At 44.1% G+C, this 9,342-nt stretch overlaps 1 non-coding gene across 1 annotated transcript; it reads right to left on the bottom strand.

Annotated features, from left to right (window-relative positions):
• Positions 1-1,874: 1,874 nt before the first annotated feature.
• Trnar-gcg (transfer RNA arginine (anticodon GCG)) lies at positions 1,875-1,999 on the bottom strand. Its single transcript has 2 exons — positions 1,963-1,999; positions 1,875-1,909 (listed from the first exon to the last, which is right to left on the bottom strand). It is a non-coding gene; the product is annotated as a tRNA-Arg (tRNA).
• Positions 2,000-9,342: the final 7,343 nt, after the last annotated feature.

Here is a 9,342-nt window from a genome sequence, read left to right as displayed (position 1 = left end):
GGTCCGTCTCTAAGACAGCGCCATATCGTAGTGCGGAGACGGACGACCGCTGCGCCTGCGCTCTTGTGCTTAGCGGGGCGCGCTCTAGTGGGAAAGTTTTGTACGCGCTGACTACGCGGAACTATGTACACAACCACCACTCTCTCACGCAACGCCACTGAACGTTCCTTCTTCTTCGGCCCCACGCTGACCACTATCGCGGAATACAGCAACATACTAGCGACTGGGCCGTCAACAACACGCAGTGTCTATTGCGTCAGCATATGGCGTTCCGGCACCTGAAAACCCAGCAATACACCGAGAAGCCACGCTCTGTGCCAATACTTTTGTGTGCAGAGGAGATGCAGGTTTGCCCTTAATACTGCATTTCTTTGTTAATGGTAGGCCCTGTGGGCAGAATTGTTATGCCTGGTATGTGAGGTAGCACGTACATCTGCTGTGTACCGGAAGGTGCGGCGTTTGTAACGAGCAACGATAAAGGCGCACGCGTACCAATACTTTTTGGTGCAATTGTATCGCCGCAGTTGCGAGTACGATTTATCACGAGCTGTTTAGTAAACCCTCGTCGCCAGTTTTGTAAAGGCCGTGTCGCTACTGCTGTGGAGGCCGAGTTTGTAAGTTCGTGAAACGCCTTCTGGTGCAGTACATCGCTACGACGATTTCTCCCTGCCACTATTACACAGCTATGCCCCAGGGTCAGGTAACAGGATAGGAGACTAATTGTGTGACTAACGACTGGGCAGTCAACAACACGCAGTGTCTATTGCGTCAGCATATGGCGTTCCGGCACCTGAAAACCCAGCAATACACCGAGAAGCCACGGTCTGTGCCAATACTTTTGTGTGCAGAGGAGATGCAGGCTTGCCCTTAATACTGCATTTCTTTGTTAATGGTAGGGACCGATGACCTCAGCAGCAGGAATTCACACACATTTGAATATTTTTAACAAAGAAATGCCTTCAGTAGCTAAGCGCAAATGGTCGTAGGTAGACTTCACAGTACATAGGCAGTGCAATTTACAACTGCCTGCTCACTTCACTACACTACCTGTCAGTTGCACTCAACACACAAACTTTATTTATCAACACACAATATTACAACATGGATGCAAAACACTCAAAACAGAGGGCAATTTTGACATTGCCCTCACAGTATGTATTTTCTTTAATGTCGTTTGTTGTTAGCAATATTAGCTTATTCCCAAGAGTTAGCAGCTTGAACTCAGTTAATACTAGGCAGAAATCAAATCTGCATGTGGAATGCACTTCCTTGACTCTTGTGCAGAAAGGAGTGCAGTATTCTGCTGCATCCATTTTCAATAAGCTACCACAAGAACTCAAAAACCTTAGCAGTAGCCCAAACACTTTTAAGTCTAAACTGAAGAGTTTCCTCATGGCTCACTCCTTCTATTCTGCCGAGGAGCTCCTGGAAGAGCTAAAAAATTAAGCAAATTCCAGTGTTGCATTCTTGATTTTCTTTATTTAAACTAACGACTTGTCGCCTGAATATGTTTCTTATATTTCATTTCATTCTGTTTCTATAATCGTGTTATACTTTCATGTATTGACTCGTTCCATGACCATGGAGACTTCTCCTAAATGTGGTCCCACGGAACAATAAATAAATAAATAAATAAATAAACTACTTTAAGGAGGTCTGTAGCACTGATTGAAATATAACACAAAAGAAACTTCGTGGCAGATTAAAACTGTGTGTCGTACCGAGACTCGAACTCGGGACCTTTGCCTTCCGCGGGCAACTTCAAATGGTTCAAATGGCTCTGAGCACTATGGGACTTAACTGCTGTGGTCATCAGTCCCCTAGAACTTAGAACTACTTAAACCTAACTAACCTAAGGACATCACACACATCCATGCCCGAGGCAGGATTCGAACCTGCGACCGTAGCGGTCACGCGGTTCCAGACTGAAGCGCCTAGAGCCGCACGGACACTTCGGCCGGCCCGCGGGCAACTGCTCTACCAACTGAGCTACACGAGCACGGCTCACGCCCCGTCCTCACAGCTTCACTTCTGCCAGTACCTCGTCTGCCAGGAAGTTTCATATCTGCGCACATTCCGCTGCATAGTGAAAATCTCATTCGGGAAACACAAAAGAAGCCACGCGTAGTGGCCGCTTGGTTTGAAGCGCCATGTCACGGGATGCACTGCCCCTCCCGGAGGAGGTTCGAGTCCTCCCTTGGGCGTGGATGTGTGCGTTGTTCTTATCAAAGTTAAGTAGTGCGTAAGTGCAGGGACCGACGACCTCAGCAGCAGGAATTCACACACATTTGAATATTTTTAACAAAGAAATGCCTTCAGTAGCTAAGCGCAAATGGTCGTAGGTAGACTTCACAGTACATAGGCAGTGCAATTTACAACTGCCTGCTCACTTCACTACACTATCTTCCCTGCGTAAGTGTGACATGGATGATGATCTATAACCAAGTGGGCGAGAGCTGTTCTTCTGTCTTCCGAGAGCTTCTGTGCGTTGTCGTCCAGTCAGTAGCGGATTGTGCTCGGCCGGCAACTGGCCGAGGCGAAGTCGACATATTCATCCTCAGCACCGCCAGTGGCACTGAGGGAACTCGCGTAAGTGGTGAATCTCTACGGCACTGGCAGCAGCTGGCATCTTTTTGTCTGTAGTGCTATCGCACTTGCTGTGTCTCGTTCGGACGACACAGCAAGCTGTATAAGGGAATGACTACAGTGAAAATTTGTACCGAAGCGGCACTTGAACCCGGATTACCCGCTAAACGAGGGTGGTCGCCTTAACCACTTTTGCTCTCTGTGCACCGCTCACGGACAGGTGCAAACATCCATATGTCGTCGTTCATGCTTCACAGCCTGAACTCTGCGCTCATTACGTGATTCCCGTACATTTTAGCTGAAGTCGCTGCCTAGTGTCAGCGGACTAATACGACACTGCAATGGTTCAAATGGCTCTGAGCACTATGGGACTTAACATCTGAGGTCATCAGTCCCCTAGACTTAGAACTACTTAAACCTAACTAACCTAAGGACATCACACACATACATGGCCGAGGCGGGATTCGAGCCTAAGACCGTAGCAGCAGCGCGGTTCCTGACTTAAGCGCCTATAACCGCCCGGCCACAACAGCCAGCATTGTAATGCCTTTCGTAACAAGCATGTTGCACTGTGCCTGCGGACACGCACGTATGTCCGGAGGAACAGGTACTGAGCAACAGCCGTTATGAAATATATAAAAGGTATTCGCAGTTGCAGCCTGGTCGTGTGTGTGCGATTACAACTTGTGACGGCCGTCTAGCCATGACACGTGCACGGATAGCCGAAGCGGGTAAGGAGGAGGTCGAATCAGAACAGGCAGTCTGAACACAAACACACTCAGGAGTTCAGTATCGGTTTGAAAAACTCCACATATTGGAAATCGTAGTGGAATTAATGGATGTTTTGTTGTGCAATAGCCAGTCTGCTCTCTTCCTTCTTGAAACTAAAAATGGCACACGGCTCTGGATTCTAACAGCTTCCAGTGCCGTTCTGTCTTGACTTCTCGACGCTTTTTTTCGCGTTACCAGCCACTGAATACACAACATCATCTCATGAAACTTTGTAAATTACTCATCTTACGCCAAAATAACATTTACGTCATTCACTGGTGACAAAACATTGACCACCTGTGTAACAGCGTGTGGATTCATCTTCGAGACGCAATACAGAAACGATTCTGCATGCTACTGATTCGGGAAATCCTCGGTAGGTTTCCATAGGTACTGGCACCGTCACAGGCCACGCAGCTCCTGTAAATTCCGGGCTGGTCGTTTGGCGGCGCGGGGCTGGCGCCCTACAGCGTCCCAGCTGTGCTTTGTCGGTTTCAGATCGGGAGAATTCGGTGGTCAAGGCATCAACGTGACTTTGCAAAAACAGACATAATGTCTGATAGGATAGCCGCAATCAGTTATTTTACATTGTTACTCATAATCCGTCTTGATGGCAAAATGTTTACGCACATGACCCGTTTCGGTTCCTCTAGAACCATCTCCAGACTTGATATTTCAGTTACAGGAGTAACCCGTCCAAACACAGCAACTTTCATGTGACACAGCATGTGAAAGTTGCTGTGTTTGGACGGGTTACTCCTGTAACCGAAATATCAGCTCTGAGGGTGGTTGTAGAGGAGGGCTTCACAACATACGTGCTCGCGGAGCAAGCTGTGAGCAGCAAGGCGCGAGCACGGAGCAGCGCGAGCACGCTACCCCCACTACCGGACCAGAGCGGAGAGTGGGGAGAGTCACGTGGGGCACATAACAGCTGCCGCCAGTCAATGTAAATCCGCGGCCACCTGCAGGGATATCACTCACGAATTATTACTGCGACAAATGAAACAAATGAAGGAGAATGTACACGTGCCACATAATTTTAGTAGCTTAGTGTATGCCTCTACATTCGCATTAATTTGTGAACTGTTACACAATAAAAGGTGTCACTGAAGTGTGGGATTCTCGGTAATCTTGTACTTTTTGCCCTTTACAATTGCGTCTATGTTCGGAGTAATTATTCTTGTGCATTTTAGGCGCAGCGTGCAGTTTAAATTTCGATCAGACAACGCGTTTCTCAGGCGCGTCTTGTTACATTTCATTGCAGAGAACAGTTGTTCACAAACATACGTGGAACCGAACATTGATATTATTGTAGCCGCCAGTTTGTGCAAACGAGGAAATCTATCCTGAGGGAAGTGTCTGTAGAATTCCAAAATGTTTTTCTCGTTCTGAAATTTGTCTCTGTATTATCTGTCCCACTGCAGGTCAGTAATTTCTTGCTGCAGCTCAGGACGAAACCCTTAAATATTCGCTGAATATGGACAGAACAGATCAAAATCACTGTCTAGTGCTGTCAGATCTTGAAAGCGCTGATCAACTAAACTATGTGAATAACGTTCACAGTCTTTGTGAACATCTTGCATGGATGATAATTTAGGAAAATGAGCTAGGTTTCCTGTTTACAGCTGACTCACCCAAAGTGTCAATTTCATTTTAAAATCTCGTATTCGATCTATGAAATGAGTAATTAGCAGATCTTTACCTTGTAGTAAAATGTTCAAAGCATTCAGATGGCTAGTTAAATCTGCAAAGAACGCGAGATCACAATCAAACGTGCGCACGCATTTCCCCTCCCTCCCCTCCCAGCGACCTTGCACCTGCTCGCGAGCACGTGCGTGAGCAGACGCGAGTACTCGCGCTCAAAACCGGCCAGTTGTTAAGCCCTGTTGTAGAGGGACCGAAGCCGGTCATATGAAAAACATTTTGCAATCATGACGGATTATAAGCAACATTGCATCAACGTGAGTTCACTATCAAGCTCCTCAAACCGCTGTCGCACGGTGTTGGTCTTGTGACTCGAACTGTTATCGTGTTGGAAAATGCCATTGCCGACGGGGAGGTCATGAAACACGAATGGATGCAGATGGTCCGCAATGTTCACTTGGTCCACAGTAGCCAAAATGCCTTCGATTAGTACCCCATGTCTCGTGGAAGCCCAGATGAATGTGCCCTATGTCATAACATTACCACTCCAGTCTCGCATCCATGGCATGGTGCATGTTAACGCCTTATGAGGAAATGACCATGGATCCAGTGTAATACGAAAGGTGATTCACCCAGCCATGTCCCATGCCAGCGGCAATGCTAGCTGACGATGTTGTTGTGTTAAAATGAGAACTGAAATGCCTGGGATAGCAGGACAGAGGTTGTGGAAAGGGGCCAAAATGAGTACCTGTCAGTTGCACTCAACACACAAACTTTATTTATCAACACACAATATTACAACATGGATGCAAAACACTCAAAACTTTAATCGACCTCCTTTGATTAACTTAATATCGGCTGAAGGCCACATTCAAAATCCAAGACACAAGACTTACGGAAACTTGAAATACAACGTTCATCTGGAGGTTTCACTCAGGAATATTTTCTGAATCTTCAATCTAATCGGCTGAAGACTTTAGCAATTTAATTTTAGTGGAACTAGTCTTGATGCCGCATGTTAAGCAATAAGAGGAGTTTCAATGAAAAGGCAAAAGGGCTTATCTTAAAACATCTCATGCAAATTGGGCTGAAGGCCCATTCTAAAACATAGCAATCTGATGCCTTAAGGGTAAGAGAAGAAGATTAATTTAAGAGATGTTAAAACTCGGTTGAAGGTCGCTCTCCAACAAGTCATTTAACAGCTTAAGGGGCTCCGGAAAGGCTCAAAATCATGAAAAGTTCAATTTTTACTTTTTTGCGTTTTCTGAATCTGCAGACTATTACCTTTTAATAGATATATAATTTATTCAATTCCGAAGACTACAACTATTTTTAAATTTTTTTTGAAATGTGTTCTACATGGGCGTGACCCACTGTGGCGCTGTTAAACTGCTGTCAAATGGTGTTATTATTAACGTCCGTGTTCATCAGGTACATTTTAGTGATGTGAGATAAAGTATGTGTTGTGGCTAACCTGTGATGGTTCAATATATATCGCTGGTGTGATTGTCGATTGTTTCATGTTTATTTACTCTGTCGTTATCTCGAAAATATTCGTAATTAATTCTGTTTCTTGAGTCTGTGTTTTGTTGAAGTATAATAATGAGTAAAAGTAAAGTTATTAGAAATCCTCTGAAGGCTTTTAAGAAAAGGAGAAATGTTGGAAAGCCAAAGGTATGTGTTATTACTGTAAACAATAAAGACGATAACCAAGTGAGTGAACCTAACCTCTCAAGTACACCTGCCCATAGCAGTCAAAGTGGGAAAGAAAATACTTCACAGAAGAAGCTTGGCTCAATGAGTGAAAACTATGAATGTTTTATGGGCGAATCGGATGTGAATGAAATATTTGATATGTCGGTTCTCAAAGGAATTTTTTCAAACTGTGTAAGATGTATTCATTGTAGTGAAGTTGATCTGGAACTCGCCATAATAAAGCACGTAGGACTTGCTAGTGAAATACAACTGAAATGTGATAAGTGTTCATACATGACCACCTTTTGAAACAGTGTTGCAGTAACTGCAACTGAAGAAAATGGTAGCAAAATCTACGAACACAACAACGAGCGATGCTTGCTTTAGACAAGGAACGCCTTCGGGCTGCAGACAGGGCTGTAAAGAGTCTAGAAATACAAGCAAGAGTAAACAGGAGGAGGAACAAGAGGAAGCTGGAGGAGGAGTTTGCAGAGGATGAAGATAATCCATCCTATTGACCTGGAATGCACTAAAAAGTTAATCCAATCTTTGTCGCTCGATTCCCAAAACTTTTATTTTCTCATACTAATTACATGTTTTCTAAGGATCTTCCGAACATATTTGTTTCAAACTTTCAGTAAATGTTACACAGTACCTTCTGCATAAGTTAACACTGTATATTTTTGAATATATATATATATATATATATATATATATATATATATATATATATATATATAAAAATTGCAAAAAAAGTTGTGAATTTTCATTACAATTGAAAAAAAATCATCTTTAATAACTGAACTAAAATTTTGTAAAATCCCTGTGTTAAGTTGTAGTCCATATTCCAATAAATAATCTGTAAAAAGTTCAACTTCCTACCTCAAATACTTTGTGAGGAAAGATGTAATTTATAAGCGTTATTTTAACATTGCAAGTATAGGGCGTTCCGGAGCCCCTTAAGCTCTAGAATGAAGAGTTTAAATTTTATAGGGCAGAAGGCCATATCTTAAAACATTTCACATACATAAATGGTTCAAATGGCTCTGAGCACTATGTGACTTAACATCTGAGGTCATCAGTCCCCTGGACATAGAACTACTTAAACCTAACTAACCTAGGGACATCAGACACGTCCATGTCCCAGGCAGGATTCGAACCTGCAACCATAGGAGCAGCGCGGTTCCGGACTGATGCGCCTAGAACCGCTCGGCCACAGCAGCCGGCTTAAACAATAAAGAATAACAATCTTATGCCTTAAGAGCAAGACAAGGACATTAATTTAAGAGATATTAATAATCAGCTGAAGGCCACATATCAACAAAATATGTTTAACGGCTTAAGGCCTAGAAAGAGTTTCAATCGAAAAGGCAGAAGGCCTTATCTTAAAACCTCTCCAGTAAAATACAAAAATTTCATGCCTTAAGTGCAATACAAAACATTAATTTAAGTGATATTGATACTCGGCTGAAAGCCACACATAAACCAAATAACTAAAACCAAATAGGGAAATTACTACATAACACACAAGGAACGGCGCTCAGAAGTTTCCAAGGTTTAGCCCGGTATTGTAACACTAATGCCCGTTTGGGTGAGAGAGGCAGCCTGACCAACGACTTCTTAATCTGGAGGCAACCCAACCGACAGACAGCCGACCGACCAATGAAACGAATCAGTTCCACTCCACGCATCCAGTAAAGCGACCACAAGATTTCAATACATGACATAGAGTAGTGGCGCCCACAACGTCCAACAACACCTCAGCTGTCGAACTACATGCCGCGCTGGACAGCAACAACACGACGAGGAAAATACACTGCCTGAAATTACGTCAACGACCAGGGCAGGAAACCGGAACGTCAACGGCCACAAAGCAAAAGATACCACTGGTGAACTTCCATAACAGGGAATAAATTAAGTTAAATTTCACAGGAAGACGGCTGGAATCTTATCCGACTTAAATACACACACGTTGTTGCTCGCGGGAATGTCCCAAAAGCGACAACCAGGATCAAACAAAGAAATATAAACAGTTGAGGCTCGATAGTAAGTTAAGTGAGGGCTCAACGTTCATGTCCAAAATCGGCGAGCAACGAATTTCGTAGCACTCGCAAGCAGCACCTCACACTCCGACCGCGCTTGAACACCGCCAGCGGCTCCAACCCGACGACGCGCGACGGGGACTTCTTGCTGCTCACAAGGGAACCTCCCCATCGCACCCCCCTCAGAATTAGTTATAAGTTGGTACAGTGGATAGGCCATGAAAAACTGAACTCAGATCAATCGAGAAAACAGGAAGAAGTTGTGTGGAACTATGAAAAAATAAGCAAAATATACAAACTGAGTAGTCCATGTGTAATATAGGCAACGGCCAGATGGCTGTAAACGCATGACCGCCGTGGTCCCGTGGTTAGCGCGTGCAGCTGCGGAACAATAGGTCCTTGGTTCAAGTCTTCCCTAGAGAGAAAATTTTAATTTTTTATTTTCAGACTATTATCAAAGTTCAGGCACTCACATATAATCAACTTCGCTCTCCAAAATTCCAGGACATGTTCAGATTTGCTTGGACATACGCAGGATTTGACGGTCTACACACGGAAAAATTTGAAAACGTTAAAAACATATGTTTTGACAGAGCACAGGCAA

This window comes from Schistocerca nitens, chromosome 7, assembly GCF_023898315.1.
Source record: "Schistocerca nitens isolate TAMUIC-IGC-003100 chromosome 7, iqSchNite1.1, whole genome shotgun sequence".
NCBI lineage: Eukaryota > Metazoa > Arthropoda > Insecta > Orthoptera > Acrididae > Schistocerca > Schistocerca nitens.
The sequence above is the reverse complement of the archived record's forward strand: the minus strand, read 5'-3'. Positions and strand labels throughout refer to the sequence as shown.